Below are 19881 nucleotides of genomic sequence, written 5' to 3'. Positions count from 1 at the left end.
CCAGCCACCGGCGGGGGAAAGCCGCCCCCGGCGTTACCGGGGGCAAAATCGCCGCTGGAATAAGCGAGGAAGAGCTGAGGGTATCGCGGCCCGAGGAAGGGAGCTGCGGGCCGGGGTCCGGTCCCTCGCCGGGAAGCCGTGGGCTCTGCGCGCCGGGCTGAGCGGCGAGTTCATTGTCAGATGTGTGATGCTCTGGTTCAGCGAGAGCTCTCGGCTGCTGGAGGCTCACAATAAACTTGCCTGAACTGTGCCAGTTGTCCTCTAATTTGCCTAAATGTCCCCCCTTGTCTTTTATTTTAAACATACTAGAAGTCTCTGATCACATGTAATCGCCTCTTGGAGAATTCATCTTGATCCGTCCGAAAATGAATACTGTGTTTTTCCCATCCTTTAACTTTAACTAGGGGACAAAAGCCCAATGCTGGCATTAGAGCAGTTCGTGAACTGAATCTCAGCAAACAGATGTTAACGTTGTGCTTTTGGCTTAAACTATATATAGGATTGAGATCCTCTCGACCAGAATGTCTTGGGGGATTCCAAACCTACACATTTAATTTGCTTTATTTTTATCCTATTATGTTCTCTTACACCTTTCCTCTTCCTCACGGCTCCTCACCCCTCTGTGGCAAGGAATAATCATTCTCCAGTTTCTGAGCTTCCTCATGCCACTTCCAACTATGCAAACTCCCACTGTAGATTTGTTTGTTATTGTTAGTGATACAATTCGAGACCATATGGATAAATAATGAATTAAAATACCATGCATGTGTCTGAATTTGATACCCAGGAGTACTGAATGCAAGTACAGAGGCAGAGGGAGAAATAAGATCTAAATGAGTATCTCTCTGTGTATCACTTCAGGATTACAAGGGGCTCATTTGCTTCTTAATTAGGTAAAGTTCCACTGGAAAATAAACCAGAAACTGGCGTGGGGTTTGGAGAAAGCAGCAACAAAACCTGGCTGGAGCAGCACTGCCCTACTGAGTCCAGGGTGGTCAGAAACATCTATCCGGGGGAAACTTGCCTCTGTCACTTACCTGGGCAGCTCTAAAGCAAATATTTGTGTGTTGTCATTTGTAACCATTTCCACGCTGGTAGATCTGTTTACCTGAAAAGTTTAGCTGTGGCTTGGAGAGAACTGAGTGGACAATTGCAGTGGTCACCCACTCCCTTGTATATGTCAGCCGTAGCTCTGGGCTCGAAGTGCTCTGGCTCTGCATCCAGAGCTGTTCAAGCTGCGAAAGACTTGGAGTCTTTTGAGTGCTCTGATTGTGTGCCCTGTGCGCTCTGTGTCTGTGCTGCTACGTATGCAGTGCTGGGTCATGCAGACTTGTACAGGTAGAGGAGGCACATTCACCAGTCTAGTTCAATATCATGATTTAATGTGTTTCACTTAGGTAAGTTATTTCAGACTCAGCGTGGTGCATGTGAGATCAGTCTCCCAGCATCATTCACTCCCAGGGCTGTGGCGTGGGTTGTACACCCTCATACGCTCTGTACAGAGTGCACACAAGGGCTTTTGTGGGTTTACATTTTGCCAGTGTCTCACGTCATTATCTTGCCATTCATCCTCCTGATACAGAGAACTTGGAAGTACATTTGTGACAGTGCTGTTGCAGCTATGGCTTAGCACGTGTGGCACAGCTCCCCCACGTTCCTCACTGTTCCATTGCTGCTGTTAAATCCTTCACCTCTGCGGGCTTCAGCTTTGCCTTCTGTGAAATGGGCACTCCTGTCCTCATCTGTCTGTGTGAAGCATGTTGTGATCCGAGCACAGAGCTTAGTCTGTCTGTCTTGGAAGAATATGTTTTGTCCCAGATATTCCAGTGGGATTTGCTTCCTGGGCATATTTTGGTGTCACATAAGGTGACAACGACTGTACTCTTAGCTCTTAAAATGTTTTTTCTTTTCTTTTTTCCCCTTTTCCTCTCGGGGGTGACCATTGCTAATGGTTCATTTCAGTGCTGCCTATGGATTTGGCAGTGACTGATGGTGCTGTGAAACCTGATACAGCTACTTGAGCTCAGCAAAGCTATTTAAATTGCTTATTAGGTGTGAGCTGAGCTATTTAAACTGTTGGTTTAGTTCACCCTACCAGGCGGCAAGGTAGTGTCAAGTTTTAGGAAAGTAATTTACATGTTTAAAAAAAAAGGTAAAGCCTGTCAATTCAGGGGCTGTGAAAACAATGTTGTAAAAACCCCAAAACCCACCAAACAAAAAGTGTCCAGGAAAAAAAACCTGCTTCTGTGCCCATTATCCCTTCTGGCTGAAAACCACTGGGTTTAAGTCAAGCCACTGTTAAGGATCTCACTGGACAAATGTTTACTTTAAAGGGAACAAATAGTCTCCTAAATCAGTCTCCTAAATCACCACTTTCTTCTACCCAGTACATCTGATAACTGCTGTTGCTTCAGCAGTCTCAGAGATTAAATGTTAGCCATTTCAAAACCACGATGTCAGGTTATTTCCAGCTCTAGAAATCTTTGCCTGAAGTTACCACCAGATTTGTCTCTGGGTGTTGCAAGCCAAGGGCTAACACAACCAAGAAAGTGGCTCCCTTGTTTGTGGCTCTGGCTTTAGAGAGCTGTGCCTGCTCATCTAATAGCTGTGATCTGATTCAATTTGACCTCAATTTAAGCAGTCTTAAGCTAACTTTCCAGTTATAAAGATGGTTCAGGTTTAGTTATTAGATGATTTAAGGAGATGTTGGATAGCTGTTTCATATGTGCTTACATTCTTTTACTGGTTCCATTTCTTTAGTATCTTTTTCTTTCCCTCTCTGTATGTTACAAAGTATTTCTTGTTATGAGGTGTGTGACAAGTATCCACTTTGGATTAGACCTGTAAATCACTTCACTGCTGCTGAAGCTGTTCTTTATATTATCTGTTGGATTAAAACTCAACTAATTTAAATACCTTCCAGCAATAAAATGGAATTTTAAATCTGTTTTATAAATCATAATCAAAATGAAAATCAAGCCTCTGTGTGTTAGAAATTATTGCAGAAAGCTGTACAACAATGTAGAATTGTGTGCTGCACAAGTTAATGATGAACTAGCTCATAGTACACTTTCCTTTTGGCTGATATGAGATGGCTTCTCTGTGATGCTTCCACAGGGGCTAATGTGGTAAATGAGTCCCATGAAGCTGGGATCCACCCATACCTCCCCCAGGTGGGCTTTGAGCCCACACCTTCCTCCTGGAAGGTGGGAAAATGGGAGTTTCCAAGTCTGTATCAAGCAGTGAAATACCCTTATCTTAAGGAGACTGGCCTCATGAACAGAATCCTTCCCCTCCTGTAATTCTTTCATGAGAAGGTACAGTTGGGGGCCTATATTTCTGAGAGTAGTCATATGTAATGTTTTTATTATGCAGTGACATTTAAGAGCATCAGGAAAGCCTGCCTTGCACTCTTCCCTTCTGCTGTTGGCAATAGTAACGTCCATTGGCCAGCACAGGGCTCTATTTGGGGAGTAAAAGGCAAGCAAATGGGAGAATGAGGAAAGAAGAAGGTGAAGAAAGCAGAAGATGTAATGAAGTTAGTGTTACAGGAAGACACTAATTTTGGACGGTGTTCAAAGCTGGCCTCTCGTGGTACTAGCAGTACTTTAGATTCCATGGTGATAAGCTTTGCCTAAGAAGCTCTGTAGTGGGGAAGAGTGTGTTGCGGAGGAAATTCACCCTGGCCATCATCCAGCTCCCACTGAAATCCACAGGAGTCTCACACCAGCTCCCTCCAAAGTTTGTCTGAGCCATCTGTCCATGTGGGAGGTGGGCATCCTGGGACCCGAGAGCGGCAGGCAGGTAAGGGCACCTGGGTTTCACTGCAAAGCCAGTGTCCCTCAAAGCAGGGCTGGGGTGAGTGTATGCTCAAACACAGTTGAGTTGGTACTGTGAGCGCAAGGACTCTCTTTTGAGGTTTTGAGGACATCAGCTTTGGTTCAGTTCCTAGCCTAGCTCAGGAGGATAGGTTGCATCAGGCATCATCCAATTGGTGATGGTGTTCCAGGAAAGGGGCTGAGATTTGAGAGATGCTGAGGCTGTTAATCTCATGGTTTTTGAAGCAGCTGGCTGGGGATGCTTGATTCTTCATAGCTTCAGTTCCATATGTAGCTATTCCCATTTTGCAGACTGGATATAAACTGCCGCTGTTCTGACTTTGGGTATTCAGTATCTCTAGATACCAGGGTCTGTAGAAAATCCAGCGGAAAAGTTGGATCCAGAGAACTCTGAGTTCTGGAACAGTATGTTGGGTTCACTGAAGTGGATGAGAAAACTCCGCTGACTTCAACAGTATGTATAAAACCTGTAATGTGTAGTCCCTTTCTTACATTTAACATAATTTAAATAAAGACAGAGAGGCAGGGAGCTTGTTGGTGTGGGAGAAAAGAAAAAAAAACAGAGCGAATAGCTAGATCATCATCAGGATTTGTGTGTGCTTAGGGCTTTGGTGTGGTTGCATTCAGGTGAGTGAACAAACCTGTAATGCTGGAGTGTTTCATCCAAGTCTGCCATCAAGTGAGAGACTTTGTCACCTCTCACACAATTATATGAGGAGCAGATGAGGAGTGCAGATAGAGGCACGTAACTGAATTTTGGCAAAGATCTCCTGTGTGAATAAGGTCCAAGGAAAACATGGGATTGGGAGAAATTACTAAACAAGCTAATGAAAGAGTAGCAGAAAGAAATGATGAAAGAATGACTGGTATGAAAGACACAACAGGTTAAGAAAAAAGTTCTGGGGTCTGCTGGAGGTAAGTTCAGCAAACAACAACAGGAAATGGTCTGCCAGTGCCACAGCTAGTTTGTGTGCCCTGGTGCAAATTACACCAAAATTTGCTCACATAGCCCATGCTGTATAAAGAGTGGACACAAAGAAAACTTAATGCTAAGAGAGTGATCACAGTCAAGTTGCTTTCAGGTACTTACCTAATTAATTACTACTGTTAATATAATTAGCACTTGAGGAAAAAAATTATAAATAAAATAGCCTCCTCAGAGTTGGGATGTCCCTTAAGCCCTTCTCTCTATTTGAAGAGGATGGTGAGTAGGTCTCCTGACAACAAAGGCATCATTTGAAATGTTGAGAATTATTTGATGTTTGGTTCCTTTAAACTGAAAGTAGTTTTAACTGGTTCAAGATCTGACAAAGTGTTCAAGCATGTTCCCAGCATGCCTGAAACAGGCATAGAAGAGCAATGGTGTTGCTGAGAACCCAAGAGCACGGGCATCAGCCTGGTTTTACATCTAGATTTTCTGCAGTGTTGTGTATTCATGTATTCATTTTATTCATTCATTTGGCTCTATTAATGCAATGCTTACAGGAGCCTCACCCATGAATGTATATTTAAGGACACGTAAGTGTTTTGAATCAGCTGTTGGTTTTCCTGTTAACTTTGTGATAGGGTGTGTGCAGAGTGGGAAGGTCTTCAGTCCCAAAGGTTGCTACGCAGGCAAATCTCTGCTTGCTTTCACCTCTGAATGCTGTCCATTGCTTTTGTGCACTTTGTGCACTGCAAATACAGCATGTGACTTGTTTATACTCTGTTTTGGTCGTGGCTCTTTAGGATGTAAATGTGCTTAGGGGAACATATTTCAACTCTGTTTCGCTGATAATTCAGCTGTACCCTGTAAATAGCTGACAATTCTGTTATTAAATCTCAGAATGTGACAAGGCCACTGCCTTCAAATGAAGACAGGAAGTGTTTAAGCTTGAGCATTACAGAAGCACTTTTAATGGCAAAAGCAATTAGGCAGGGAATAGACTATTAGTATCAGGCAAGGTTACTGCTGCGCCATAGCGACACATCACCCAGCACAGGTTAGAGACAGTGTGAGTAGCGGTTGTGTAATATGTACTAATGCAAAATGTACAAGATGAGATTGGATGATGCAGTTGATCTTTGATTATATTTTTGGTGACACATCCTAGCTGCTCTCTGCCTGTTTGTAAGAGAAATCTGCCCGCTGCTGCCGGCTCAGATGCTCTGTGCTTAGCTCATGTGTGACACGAGTCACTGGCTGCTTACTCCTCATTGACGTAGCAACTATTAGAGGCTGTTGGACCCTCTTGCATCACTTGGAAATGCTTTGTAATGGTAATTTTGCCACTGGGGTAGGGATTAAAATGAAGACAATATTTTAAATAATTGATGCTTGAGGTGTTGTAGGATTTGTTTAAATCAAAAATGGGTCTTGCTGGATGACATCACTGAGCGGGACAGCCTGCTTAATGACTCATAGGGGAGCAGGAGGCTCTGCTGTGTAGGTGTTTGAGGATTTGTGGGCTTCATGGTGAAGGCTGGCAAGACCAGGAGCCTTAGCTGCAAAACAGCTACGGCTTTATCATGGAGAACGAGCAGATTTGACACAGGGGAAAGAGGGCCTGGCAATGGAGGTGCGAGCAGAAGTGACTGCTGGTAACAGAGCAAAGCTTATTCACTTCAGTGGTAACGCAACCTCCTTTCCTGCCTCCCACACACACTAGTCTCATTTTATTTATTTGATGTAGCTTATCAAAATGCAAGATTGTATGGATTTCTGAAGGGACAAACTGTTTTCTTTCCGTCTGGAAGTTTCACTGCAGCCTGCAGAATTTAGACACACGAACCCTGCTGCAATTCAAAAGGCATTATCTGTAGAAGTTGCACTTTTATGCCAGCACATCAAGGGGCCTGAGCAAGCCTCTGGAGCTGCTAGGTGTTGTTAGTATTTGCATTATAATAATAGAAGTCCTGCAACTGCATTCTTATCAGGCAAAGTTCAGAACATCAGTGCAGCAAGACAGCAAAGGCCTCTGTGGAATGCATTTAAAAATACGTAGCCAGCTTGTAAAATACTTTTTCCTAAAACTGCTTCTAGTTGTAGTGAGGATCCTTCCTTATGGACTGTGAAATGGTGTGTATGAGTACCTAGTCTATACATACTTGTTTGTCTCTGCTTAACACTTTGCAGTAGATTCTTCTCAGATATGGAACACTGTTATTGCTTGAGGAGAAAAATAGATATGGCTTAAAACTTATATGGCTCTGAAGGGAGATATTAATAATATTAGGTGGAGGTGTGAGCATCTTATTTTCAGTATTCATTACTTATTGTTTCACCCCTGGAAGAAGAACAGGTAGGGTAGCCAGAAATGGGGGTATTCAACAAGGCTTTTCCTTTTGAAAACAGTACTTCAAGATGCACACTCTCTGTCTTTGTATTAATCTTGTTGCAGTGACTGGCTCAAGTTCTTTGCTGTTGGTGAGTTGCTCTGTAACAGCAACACTTTGTTTGTTGCCTTTATTTCATTCCCTGGTCTTATCAGGCTTTTGTATTCCGGCTTCCCACTACAAATCTGTTGCACACGTCTAAAATGTCTCCCTGTAGCTGTTTAAGTGACAACATGTGATCTGTTTTGTGATACTGAAAATTGTCAATGAAAGCAGTTGAAAAAAACAGGAGAAATTCTCTGAGATGAGATGTGCAGAATGTTCCCAGCCAGCGCCCAGGGCTGTGCTGGGGCTCTGGGCTGCTGGGAGGGAATGTGGGGAAGAGTCTGACACCTTCTTATTGTTTATTTTGGAGAAGATGATGTGTGAAGAGGAGGTGGGAGCTTTGTGCGGGTGGCTAGTTCAGATGCTGGTGCAAAGATGGCAACAGCATAGTTGTCGCCCTGTCTGCTTTGACATCACTCCGTCTCTAACCAAAGTGTACCTATCCACTGCTCCTCCAGGTAAAGCCACCACCTCTTACACCTTCACATAGCCCAAACTCCTGGTAGCCCCAAAGCTGAAATACTCCTCCCTGACCTGCCAGGAGGTTTCTGCCCAGACAGGGCAGCCCCAGTGTGCTCACAGGCACAGGGTACACCCAAAGGCACAGCCACTGCCCTTCAGTATACAAGGAGGAGATAAAAGCATCTTTGGACTCCATTTAGGTATGTGTGTAATCCAATGATTGTCATAATTAAAGCCCCCTCCTCCAGCTAGGATAGGGAGAGATTCCTTCTGCTATGAAACAATAAAGGAAATTCAGCTGCTTGAAACTTTACAGCACACAGGTGAATGAGAGCTTTCTCTTTTAATGATTATTTTATCTTGTGTTTGACAGCTGTTTGTCACTAATATAGTCCATTACCAGAGATAGCTAATGTTCTGTTGCCTGTTGTTGATATGGGTGGTCTTCAAAAACTTGTATTTAAGGTATGTTCTGAAAATGTTAACACATAAAAAGCAGTCTGATTTGGTTTATGGTGCTTTTCAAGATGAACAGAAATTGGCTTGCCTGGGAATGGGGATTTGTTAATTCTCTACAGCCACCCAAATTCAAGAAAATTCAATTAAAAGCTTGAGTCTGTAATCCCAGTTACACTGAAACACAATAGCTGCTGTGCAGGGGTCAGATCCCACATTCCAGAAAGGGAGTTATTTGGGGTGGATGGGGAGGCTGCTCACCTCCTGCCAGGCAGATCCAGAAGTGTGTGAGTCCGTGCTTCCACGAGGAACTTTCCTTTATCCTCTGTCCCTCTTGCACCTTCCTCTGTGCTTTGTATCAGGGTAGTGGGTTTGTGCATAATGTGAAAATCCACTTTGTCTTTTGAGAGATCTGAAGGACAAATTATGTCTTTAAAGTTTCTGTGCGAACCTCAAAGACGTTCCCTGGGCAGAAAGTTCTGAGTATCTGGTTTTTGAGACCTTCAAAATTGCATATTATGGAAGATGTATCAGCTTTCAAGGACTTTGTTGTACACAGCCTGATCCTCTCAGCAATCTCTCTTGCTTTGTTTTGCCTCCCCAGACTGGTTTGGCAGAGGGCTGTGGGGTGGGCTTCTTCCTTCAGCTGGACCGAGCTCCTTGTGAAGCCTGCGGTAAACACCTCTCCTGTGGTTGTTGTTACTGGCTTTTCCCTCTACAGACAAGATGTAGTCTGAATTTTTCAGTCTTGGAGAAGTAATCCTGCATATGTATTGTTCAGATCTTTGCGCAAACTTCTCTCCATTGAGTTAGAAATTAGCATTTCAAATTCTATGGGGGAGAAGTTGCCAAAGTTTTTATATTTTAAGCTTAGAGTTTGGAACAGAATCAAAATATCTAATCCACTTTACATTCCCTGCTTAGTCTTTCCTCCCTGCTTTATGAATAGGCATCCTTGTCCTTAGGAGGTAAAGCAGTGCTGTGCAACTCCATAAGGCTTCTCCAATGAAATATCAAAGTAACATTGCCCTGATTTGCAGCACACTTTCCAGTAACTGTTAAATTAGCAGGAGTGGCATGAGGTTGTACTGGAAAGAATTTATACTCATCAACTGCTTTGCAGAATGACCTCTGATTTATTGGCCAGAAGAGAAAATAGACACATGACTGCTGGGAATGATTTGGGATGGTTCAGTGCTGCCTGTTATCCCTCAAAAGAATGGCTGATTTACATGAGTTAGAGTGGTCCAGACTTTGTACCTTGAATCTAAGTTACTTCTCCTCCCATTCTTTCCTTTTTTCATATCCTGTTGGCACTCCTCCTTCCCATGTGGTGACTTTGGAGCTGCTGCCTCTCCTTGCAGGTGGACAGCCCAGCCAGTGCCGGGGAAACAGCAGCTCCAAGCCTTGGTTGAAGTGTTGGCTGGGGAGGCACATGGAAAAACACAGGGCTAGTGTGGGTTGTCTAGGGAGAAACAGGCAACTGAAATGCTCTTCTGCTGCCTTTCGGGGGGTAGTAAAACTTCCTAAGGGTAATCTGTGTTTAGAGAGATCTGTAATAGAGGCCTTACAAGTCAAATGAATTTAATTCTTAGGGTGCTAAAGTGTGAATGTGCAAAAAGCATAGTAAGAATTTCTCACCAGTTGGCACCTTCTCCTCAGCGGCTGAGTGAGTACTTGATCCATTCTGCATGCTAACACCAGGCACTAATTTTAGATCACAAAGACTATGACAAGTTCAGTTTCTAGCTGTTGACTTGCTATAATTTACTTATGGCAAATAGGGGAAACTCGTGCATGAACTCTTTTTCTCCCCACAGCTAGGGAGGTCTCGGCTTCTGCTAACTAGGAGTGTCCTACCATGAGAGTGCCCTCAAAACAAATTCCTGCAGGATGCAAGACATGATTTTTTAATCCTATTTTAAAACAAGTGTTCAGATTTTTGTTCAGATAATTAAGCAGAAGGTCATTTAAGTTGTGTACTGTGAGTTATTATTCCAGCATAAAAATCTGTCTAGAATTTACGAGCTGATTTTGCACACATTTGTTTGGTATAAATAGGCAGTAGCTTAGAGCTGGAGAGGATCAGGTCTCCAGCATGTACTCTCCCGTTGTTTTGAAGTGTGAATTCACTGCTGCGTAAATCCCATAAAAGGTTCAAAGCTCCACAGCAAAAGTGTTAGTAAAGGATGCAGCCATAAGCAGGCTGTGTCATTTGGGATGTGTATCAGCCTGACGTGTTATCCATCGGGTGCTTTGTTAGCATTTGGTAAATACGATGAGCTACTGGCTCCATGCTGAAGTGGCACTGCAGAGCTTAGCAATGGTTTATCCGGACTGCAGGGAGCAGGATGAGCCTCTGGTCACCATGCAGCTGGCTTGTTTTGTTTCACAGGATTACTGGGGCATGGTTCTGTCTTCTCCCAGTTGATTCCTCTTCTTCGAGTAGACATCTAACTGCATATTGCGCATGTGTAGTCCTACTCCATGCACCCTACTGCTCGTGGGCCAGGGCTTGGTATGTGGATACCTTTAATAATAGGACAATAAATTCAGTGTGTTTTCAACTCGAGAGTAGAGAAGGATTTAGAATAAAATAGCGGGAAAATAAAGTATATGTATCAGTGCTGCCAGCTCACAGGGCAGCCAGCATATCAGGCAGTAAATAGTGGCAACTAAATAAGGGCAGTGCAGAATAGCTAAAATGAGGCATGTTATCCCCTGGCTATCACAGCAGCACTGTGCTCCAGCTGAGGACCCAGCACACAGCCAGTTTCATCAATAACTGTGTGATAGCCGCAGGACCTTGAGCCCGCACCAAACGGGAATCCTGGGAGAGAGCCCAGCCCCAGCGTGCAGGCCCATCCATGCCCATCGTTTTTATCCCAGTTCATGGAAAGAATATTTTATATCATCTCATCTCTTTAAACATTTTGGTAAGTGTTAATATACTTTCAGCGCAGTGGAAATAATCACCATATGGCTGTAAGATTTACCATCTGTCCAGAGATGCTGAAATACAATTAGTCCCTGTAGTCCATTTATCAATCTATAAGTGACAGTGTTCACAGTCCTGGCAACTGTGTCTGCTGACAGAATCAGCACTTGTATAGGCCTACCTGTCTGGCCCTATTATGATCAATACATAAATGAGAGAGAAAAAATCCATTCATTCAGCTGTGTCTTTCGTCCTTGACAGAAAGGGTTAAAAAAAGTCTGTATTGGTGTAAAAGAGACTTGGGAAATGGTATGCCTTGACTTTTGTAGCACTAATTGGATTTTTATGTCCAGTAGACCTTAATTTCATAAGGCAAAGCCAGATTTACTTGCAGTCTTTCAATCAAGAAATAAGAGCAGGACAGAGTGTGTGACAGAGGAAAAAAATATTATTAAGTCCTCTCCTGTTGTATTAACTTCCAAAGCACAAAGAAGCTAAATGTTCTAAACATGAGAAATGTGATCATTAGCATCAGGCAGGTAAGAATTCATTTTTCCAATGTTTCTTGTTTGATTTCATAAAAGGGAGAAGATGGTTTTTCAGCAGAGCGAGTAATTGTTGGGAAAAAAAAGGTCAAGCCCTTTTAATTTTAACATTACAAATGATCTGACAGTATCAGGGGTCTGACTTTGCTCCTGCAAATCCAGGCACTCGTGGGTGTCCCAGCCTGGCTGCTCAGGACTGTTACCTCCTTAAAACTTGTATTAGATTTGTAGTGACCGATGCATGTCCAGAAAATAACTTGTTTGCTTTTACATATTCCCAGGACTCATCTTGTATAATAAGTTTATGATGAGAATGTGTGCTATGTTTTGTTTCTTGTACAAATTTTCAGCCAGCCCACACTAATTTTTGAGACTCTGCTGACAGGAGAATGTCTTTTTCTTTTTTTAATTTATTTTATTTATAACTATGTATGCATTATAGCCTGTAGATACGGAACCTGCATTGCTTGAAAAATGCTGATATTTGAAATTGAATCCTCACATAACCCACACCTCACATAACCCACACCTCACATAACCCACACCTCACATAACCCACACCTCACATAACCCACACCTCACATAACCCACAAAGTTCGAGGCATTTGCATGCAGAAATCAGAAGTGCCAAGGGAGCAGGACTGCAGGGATCAAAATAGTTGGCTGTTGAGGTTCAGGAATTTCTGGGGTAAGTTTCTCCCAGCATTACCTGTAAGTATGTGCAGGTTGTGGTATTAACAAGTTGTAGAGGTTTGGTTTGGTTTTTTACTGCTATGAAGGGGGGGGGGGGGGCGGGAAGGAGCAGGTTGTGACAAGGGGAGTAGTGGGGTTTTTGTTTTGTTCATACTGCATTTCTCATGAATAACCTGTTAGTTAAGTTTTTCAGACTCAGTAGTTTTTCCCTCTGTAGCTCAGGAGATTACCAGAAGATACTCACTTTTGTGCTGGTGTTGCTGACAGCTTTTTATACCAACAAATAAATGTACATATCTGAGAGCTGTACCGTAAATCTGATGGCAACAGATGGTGTCATATTTTTAAAGATTAAAGTGAATAAACTTCTAAATGTTTGAAATTTCCTTTGCATTTTTAACTTGAAGCAAAAGAAATGTGTCATTCCATGATCTTACTGACTGCTAGTAAGTACGTTAGTTTCAAGAACCAAGTCGCAGTTCCTTAGGTGCTGCTGCTGTGCTAGCAGCAACCAAAGTACTCTGGTTGTTGATTGTCTATTAAAATTGCCAGCAAATAGAAATCTGCTTTTTTCCAGATGGTCTAATTCCAGCTGCACTGGGAGGGGAATGACTGGCTTTAGCTGTGCTTGTTTGTGCCCAGCACCTTGCCCTTTCCCAGCTACAGCTGTGGGGTTCCTGGCTGTGAGCACGGGGATGCTCTTGCGCTGGAACCCTCTTTGCTGTTCTCAGTACACTGTCTTTGACTACATTTGGCAATTTTTGTCTTCTAGATGGTTTGCTGTAGAAGAAGACTGGTAGCAACAAATCTATCTAAACATGGCAGTGCTATTGCCAGCCCAGTGCTGTTCTTAGCACGGGCAAGTTGATACATGTATGGAAAACCCAGTGTGGGCATTGGTTTGCATCCTTCTAATCCCTTCCAGAGTAAATTGCTTATTCTTTAATTGCTTTTCATTTTTGTGTGCTTAAGTTTCATTAAAGGTATGTATCTTTGTATTAAACGATCTGTTGGCACCCTTTTTAGTGCAGTCTAATAAAGCACTCAGACCTGAGTGTTTTATTAGCCCAGGTGCTCTGACAGCATCTCTGGTCACAGCATGTACCAGCACAGGGCGCACACCATGCCCTGCCTGTGCTGCCTGCACATGGTGGTGGCCACCCGGTCAAGCAAAGCCGTATCATTTGCTTGTGACGTTATGGTCTGTAGAATTCCTTATTTGATCCTTTAGGCAGTAGATAAAGAGTTATACAACTTGTTCTTTAAACTGAACTGGTTGGCTTTTTTTTCCCTGTAGTAGAAGTAGAAGAAAAGCCTTAGGGGAGAGCATTTGAACAGGGCATGGGAAAGCATATTGATAATTACATGCATGGATTAGTGTGTGAAAGAACTCCCCTCCTAGGATCTGCTTAGTTCTGTGGCTTTTGAAATAATGGAGTGTTTAATCATATTATTTTTCAATAATGAAGTTTTGATTATGCTACTGATTAAAAAAAACAACTTTTCAGTTGATTTTTTGTGTAGATAACCTCATCTGCCATGCACATTCTTATAGCATGGGAGGAGCAAAAGTCCTAAACGTAAAGATGCTGCCCTGCTAATGTCAGTGGGTTTTACAAGCACAAACACCCACGTGGGTTTTCACATCAATCTTCTGGTTTTAGTTACAATGTATTTTGATGGTGTATCCTCTGACATTTAATCTCTTCATCTTTTAAATAAACACCAAATAGCGCACACAACCTCGGAGTATTCCCGCTTTCTGCCACACTGAACACATAGTGCAGGATTAATAATAGTAATGTAGCCTCCACTAAAGGATTTTCTTTGTGGTTACAAATGCAAAGTAAATTACTGTTCTCTTCCAAAATTGTGTCATGTTATTTTTCTCTTCCTTGATCATTTCTCACCAGTGTTAGCTAACAGACACTCTGTATGCTGTCTGATGTGTGGTGAGGAGGCCCAGGAGTGACTGGGGCTGCTGGCACCTCACTTCCTCTTTTTGGATGGTGCTCGCGCAGTTTCATGCATTTCAGATCTTCACTGGCTCCTTACTTCTCCTTGTAAAGCAACACAACCAACTGCCATGGTGTTTTACCTGTGCATGAGAAAATTCATGGTGCCACAGAGCTGTGGTTTCATTGGGATTTGGTTGGGCTGCTCTGACAGCAGGTGAGCAGAGTGTTTCCCATACATGGGGTACCCGTGGGCTGGCTCATCCCGGCACACGCTACTGTAATGAGCTGTTGTGGGGTCCTTCCTGCTCAAGCCTCCCTGTGCTGTGGCAGAGGGTCTCACCAAGAGCTTTCCAGAGCAGTCCCCAACATGTAGAAGGCAAGGGCAGTGTGTGCCAGTGCTTCATCCTTCCCAACACCAGCTGCATGGGGGAAATTTTGGTGCATGCAAGCAGGTCTGTGAGCCAGAGATGGGGAGTAGTAACAAAGCCAGTGTCTCCTGGGTTTGTGCCTGGTTGAGGACTGCTGGCACCAGGCAAGGTGCAGAGGCAGGCTGCTCTCCTTCTCCGACAGACTTGCGCTCTCTACTCCCAAGATTTACACTTTCAATTTACAATGGCAGTCTCTCGCTGAAATATTACAATGCAAACATTGTGCCACCAAGGAGGCTGTGCTAAAAGCATTAACTCTACTGGAGCAGGGGGGAGCCCAGCGGATGTGTTTTTTAACCGATCCAGAGAAATAGGAAAGTTGTTTATGTGCTGATGCAGTCTCATTTGTCAACAAGGGTAGGAGAGGTGCTGGGGGTAAACAGAGTCCAAGTTTGAATTTAATCCTATGTAAATGGGAGACTTTGTAAACATTACTGGGGTGCAAATTTATGGATCTTTTTTAAATGTCTGCTAAGGAAAAGTCACTGAAATAATCAGAGTAACACAAACAGTCTCACACATGCCTCAACTTGTTGGGTTTTTTCCTAATAAATAACCTTACCTGTGGAGGATTAGTTCAGGGTCCCCTCAGTTCCTGTCACTTGCCTATCCACAGTGCCTTGAAAGGTTAATGGCCATCTGGAGATAGCCCAAGAATGAAGTGTGAGCTTCTGCGCTGCCCACGTTAAGCCTTTCAATTTGTATATTGACTTCATAAAGGCATAATGGTATTGTGAGATCTCACAGATGTTGCAATGATTTTCATACCGAGAGCTTTTGTCCTCAAGTTTTATTCCTATGGACTTACTCAGAAATGAGAGTTTAATTAATGTCTGTGCTTTTAACAGAAAAATCCTCTTTAGCTAGCTGGGTTTTTTCTTGATTTTTCTGACTAAGTAACTGGAACTATTATGTTTCCTACAAATGCAAGAAGCACTTTTGCTGATTAATTCCATCGGTTGAAATAATAATGCCTGTAAAAGAAGGGAGCTTGATGGACTTTTTTGCATGAATTTCCTATATTTCTGCAGGTGAGGTGATATCAAATCTACTATAAAGTGGGCACCAGAGAATCATGAATGTGGTTATTTGAACGAGTTGCATGACCTTGCCCTTGATTAGTGCTGCTGCCAGACTCAGCACTTCTTTTCAACCCCATCATGAGATTGGTCTGCTTACAAAATAAGAACTTCAGCAGCTGAAAGGCTGAAAAGAAGGACTTTGAGTAAATTATATTTTAAAAATAGCTAAATAGCTGTTTTCTTGTTTTCTTTCTTTTTTTTTTTTTTTTTAGGGACAGCGTTTCTTCTGTAATACTGGTCTGGCTTTTTCAGAGGTTGTTCCATGCACTCTGCATAGTTCCACCCTGGAGCAGAGAACAGGGCTTGGCTAGCAGAGTGCCAACAAATGCAGTTTAAGGGGTGCCTGCAATTATCTTATTTTTTGCAGAGAGAAGAAAGAAGAGCAAAAACCAAGTGCAGTTGTCCCCTGCCAGCCCAGCCTATTGCACTGGACCGGTTCTCCCATCCCTTCTGTACAACAAATATTAAGGTCTCCCTCTTCTCTCTGTGCTCACCCTTCCTGTCTTGTGTTGCTCAGGGTTGATTCTCTAAAAAGTAATTTTAGCTATGGAAATACCTGTGTGAGGACTCTTTGCATTGCAGGACAAACAGGAGCTGCCCAGGTCTGTGGAGCCACCAGTGCTTGACTGCAGGAGGGTGGTTTGCAGGGCTGGCATTCTGTCCCACCTTCCTCCACATTATGGAGGAGCAGTTGTTAAAACCACTGATAACTTCTCTCTGGTCTGTTAATTTTTACGGTAGTCTCTTGTTGAGTGGTGAATATTCAGCTGTTGATTTAACCTTTTAAATTCATGTAGTCAAAACCTTTGCTAGGTAGAAGCTCTGGTATAAAACAGCCCTGCAATGATGGTGATAGCAAAGCTGCAGAGAGGAAATGAGGCGATTTAATTTTATTTCCAGGCTCGCTACTGGCTCTGTTATCCGTGGATGCCATCTCGCTCCCGATGGCTGTTTCCTCAGGTGTAAAATGGAGCCATTACCCACCTGCTTGCTTCATGCTGTGAGTTTCGCACCCTTGCAAGTTGAAACAGGCTCTTCACTTCTGCTGGTTGTGTACACTGGCACAAGGCACCACAGCCTGCCTGTCATAGCTGATGAGATCTGAATGGCCTGGATTGATTAGCATACCCCAGTTTGGGAAGGGAGCAAGCTGCTGGCTTTTGTAATGGCTGTTTGCTGCTGCCACATCTGTAAACTGTGCAGGTTTAGCATTCCCCTCTCCCCATCAATGCGTATTGCCCTTGCTGACTGGGGCCAGCCTGGTTCCTGACTCCAGCCATGACCCAGGCAGGGATGGGCATGAAGGTTACAGTATCTCAGGGAGCTGGCCTGAGACAGTGAGTTTGCTTTGTCTGTGGCATGCGTGACTTGTCTTGACTGGAGTGCTTATGGCGAGGCAAGGAGGGGTCCTGCGACTCATCCTCAGTCGTCATCAAGAAGCTAATTCACGTGGTTTTTCACTTCCTGAAAAGGTTTGATCCAAGATGGTGCAAGCGTTCAGTATGCAACAGGCTGGAAGACAGCAGATTCTCCCTTTTGCTTTGAGCAAAGATTAATTTCATGTACAAACCGCAGCCGGCGTGCTCATTACCATGTGTGACACCATGAACTGTAACTTCTCCCCACAGCAATTACATCCTTCATCAGAGTAAATCCTTTTCTTGAATTTTGGTGTTTTGGGGAGAGGGATTTTTCAAAAGCTTGAGGTGTGTGTATGAACAAGTGAGTAGTGTTATGGGTAGACAAAACAGTATTTTCATAGGTAATTTTTAGGCATCATTACTTGCCTGGACTGTCATTAAGATGAGTATTTCAAATAGGAGAAAAATCTCCATCCATGAACTTGGGGGCCATCACGCAGTAAAATCTAGGCAGGCAAGACAGGAGCCTGGCAGGGCAGCAGCATCCCAAGGGCATGGGGACCCCTGGTGCCAGCTCTGCTTCTGTCTGAAGAGGGGGACGTTTGATGACTTCTGGGGTCTTGGAGGAATGATTGGAGACCTTGCTGCTTTCAAGGGACCAGATATACTTACACAGTGTTCTTTGGGACTGAAGGTGCAAGTTTGCCTTGCTTATGTGCTCTTAGCCCTTGGAGCTGTGCATGCGTTTTTGAGAAGTCAGAGGCACAGGTAATGCTTGGTGGCTTTGGGAGCTGGTGTCATTACCGTCCTGCTTTCACACTGGAGGTGAGGGTGGCTGTCGGGGACAGTAGAAATGCCATGGTGGGAACAGCGCTTCTCCGGTTAGCAACATTGATTATTTTTTCATTATCATAAATGCACACAAATGGCACTCCAAAACATGTTATATGTGAAGCTATACGTAAAGGATTAGTTCTTTTCATTGCATTGTCAGGCAGTAGTAGCAATGATCAATCCAGATAAGTACTGACACCAAAGTTTTCGTGGTGTGTTTAGCAAATAAAATGTTTTGTGTTGTGACCAGTGATGGGAGGGTGTCACAATGTGGGATTTTGTGTTTGTGCTTACTCTTTTGCTTTCTTGAAAGAGCGTCATTATCTAATAGTTGTTACAGCAAATCACTGCAGATCTGCTGACACTGTCAGGTAGTATAAACTTCAGCGTGTGCATGATGCTGGCCTGTAGCAGGAAGTGCGGCATTCCAAACTCAGAGTGATGCACTTTCTGCAGGCAAGTGCCTCCTCCACCAAATGGCAGCTGTATGAGGACGTGTTCTTTTAAAAGATATGTTTATTCACATTGGTAAATTAGGCAGTTAATGCAAAGCTGTCTAGCGTTGGTGTGGGGAGAGTACAAATAATCCTGTCCTGAAAACTAGGAATCCTTGTCCCAGAAATTATTTTATGTGATCTGCTAATGAAAGTTTTAGCAAAATGTACAAATAGTGGCTTTGCCTCTGGCGAGGTACCAGAGCTCCTGTCACAAATACGTTTGATGTTCCAGATCCTATAGCAAGTAAAGGAGCTGCTTTGTTCTATTTACAGCTTGGTCAGTGCATCTACCAGATGCGCACTGGACACTTTGCACATTTAAAAGTACCTGGGTGCTGATCCCGCAGGCACCCAATGAGTCCCTGTGTTGTATTTACTATCAGAAAAGATTGCTCCAATACAGGTGTTCGCATCATCAGTGCCTTGTTTGGAGCCAGCTCTGCACAGCCCCACACATGGCTGGGCCTGGGGCTCTCCTGAATGCTGGCTGGCCACGACTCCATCAGCCACCGATACCCCACAGCCTGTACGATGCTGGCTGCCAGTCAGCAAAGGCTCTTGACAGCTGAAGTGATTTAAATCACTGGTTGTGCTCATGATTCAAATGGTAAACAAGGAACTTTGAATTAAATAATTTGAACTTTTCCTAAGTGAGAGCTCATTCCCTCTGATTAGGAAGAGTAATATAAAACACATGGCTTGCAGCTAGTCATATGCTTGTAACATTTGGCATGGTTGTATATTAACCAGAAAGTGATACTGTATCTCACACAGCTGCGGATGCAGTTGGTTATCTCTAGATAGTCAATAATTTAAAAAGCTTATAAAAGTGCATTTTCTGTCTTGTTCTTTGTTTAATAATGCAGATTTATTAGCTATAATTTAGGTCTCCATTTGCTGCCTTTCAAGCAGCTTTACTCCAAACAGTGGATGTTAACTGTCAAAATGATTTTTAAATGCATTTTTTTTTAATAAGAGTATTTAATCAATCATTAACAACTTTGGTTAAAATTAATGAGATTTTAAACATTCATAAATTCTCTTTGTCTTGTGATTTATGAGTCTGTAGCCTGGCTGGCAGAGCCACCGCTCCCTGCCTCCCCAGGCAAACTGGCAGTCTCCCGTAACGAGCGGCTTACAGGGGCTCAAACCACACAGGATGTGCTGTGGGGATTTCAAGTTAGCATTGCTGTGTTTTTAAGCATAAAATGAAATGATAAAATGAAAAGGAAAGGAAAGGAAAGAAAGCCTGGAAAACAAAGTTAATATTCTATCAGTAAAGTGATTTCTTGAATGTCAGAAGCTGCAAGTAACGCAGAGCAATCCATCTCAATTTGGAGTTCTGTGAGGTTGTGTTAAATGCTTTAA

At 43.3% G+C, this 19881-nt stretch overlaps 1 protein-coding gene across 1 annotated transcript in view; it reads left to right on the top strand.

The window, feature by feature from the left end:
- Positions 1-19881, top strand: part of HOMER2 (homer scaffold protein 2) — a 56625-nt gene that overhangs the window by 772 nt on the left and 35972 nt on the right. The gene's annotated exons all lie outside the window — the stretch shown is intronic.

The sequence above is a fragment of the Pezoporus occidentalis genome, unplaced genomic scaffold (genome assembly GCF_034315485.1).
Source record: "Pezoporus occidentalis ecotype Australia unplaced genomic scaffold, CSIRO_AGI_Poc_V1 ctg11, whole genome shotgun sequence".
Classification (NCBI taxonomy): Eukaryota; Metazoa; Chordata; class Aves; order Psittaciformes; family Psittacidae; genus Pezoporus; species Pezoporus occidentalis.
This window is presented reverse-complemented; position numbering and strand designations above follow the sequence as displayed.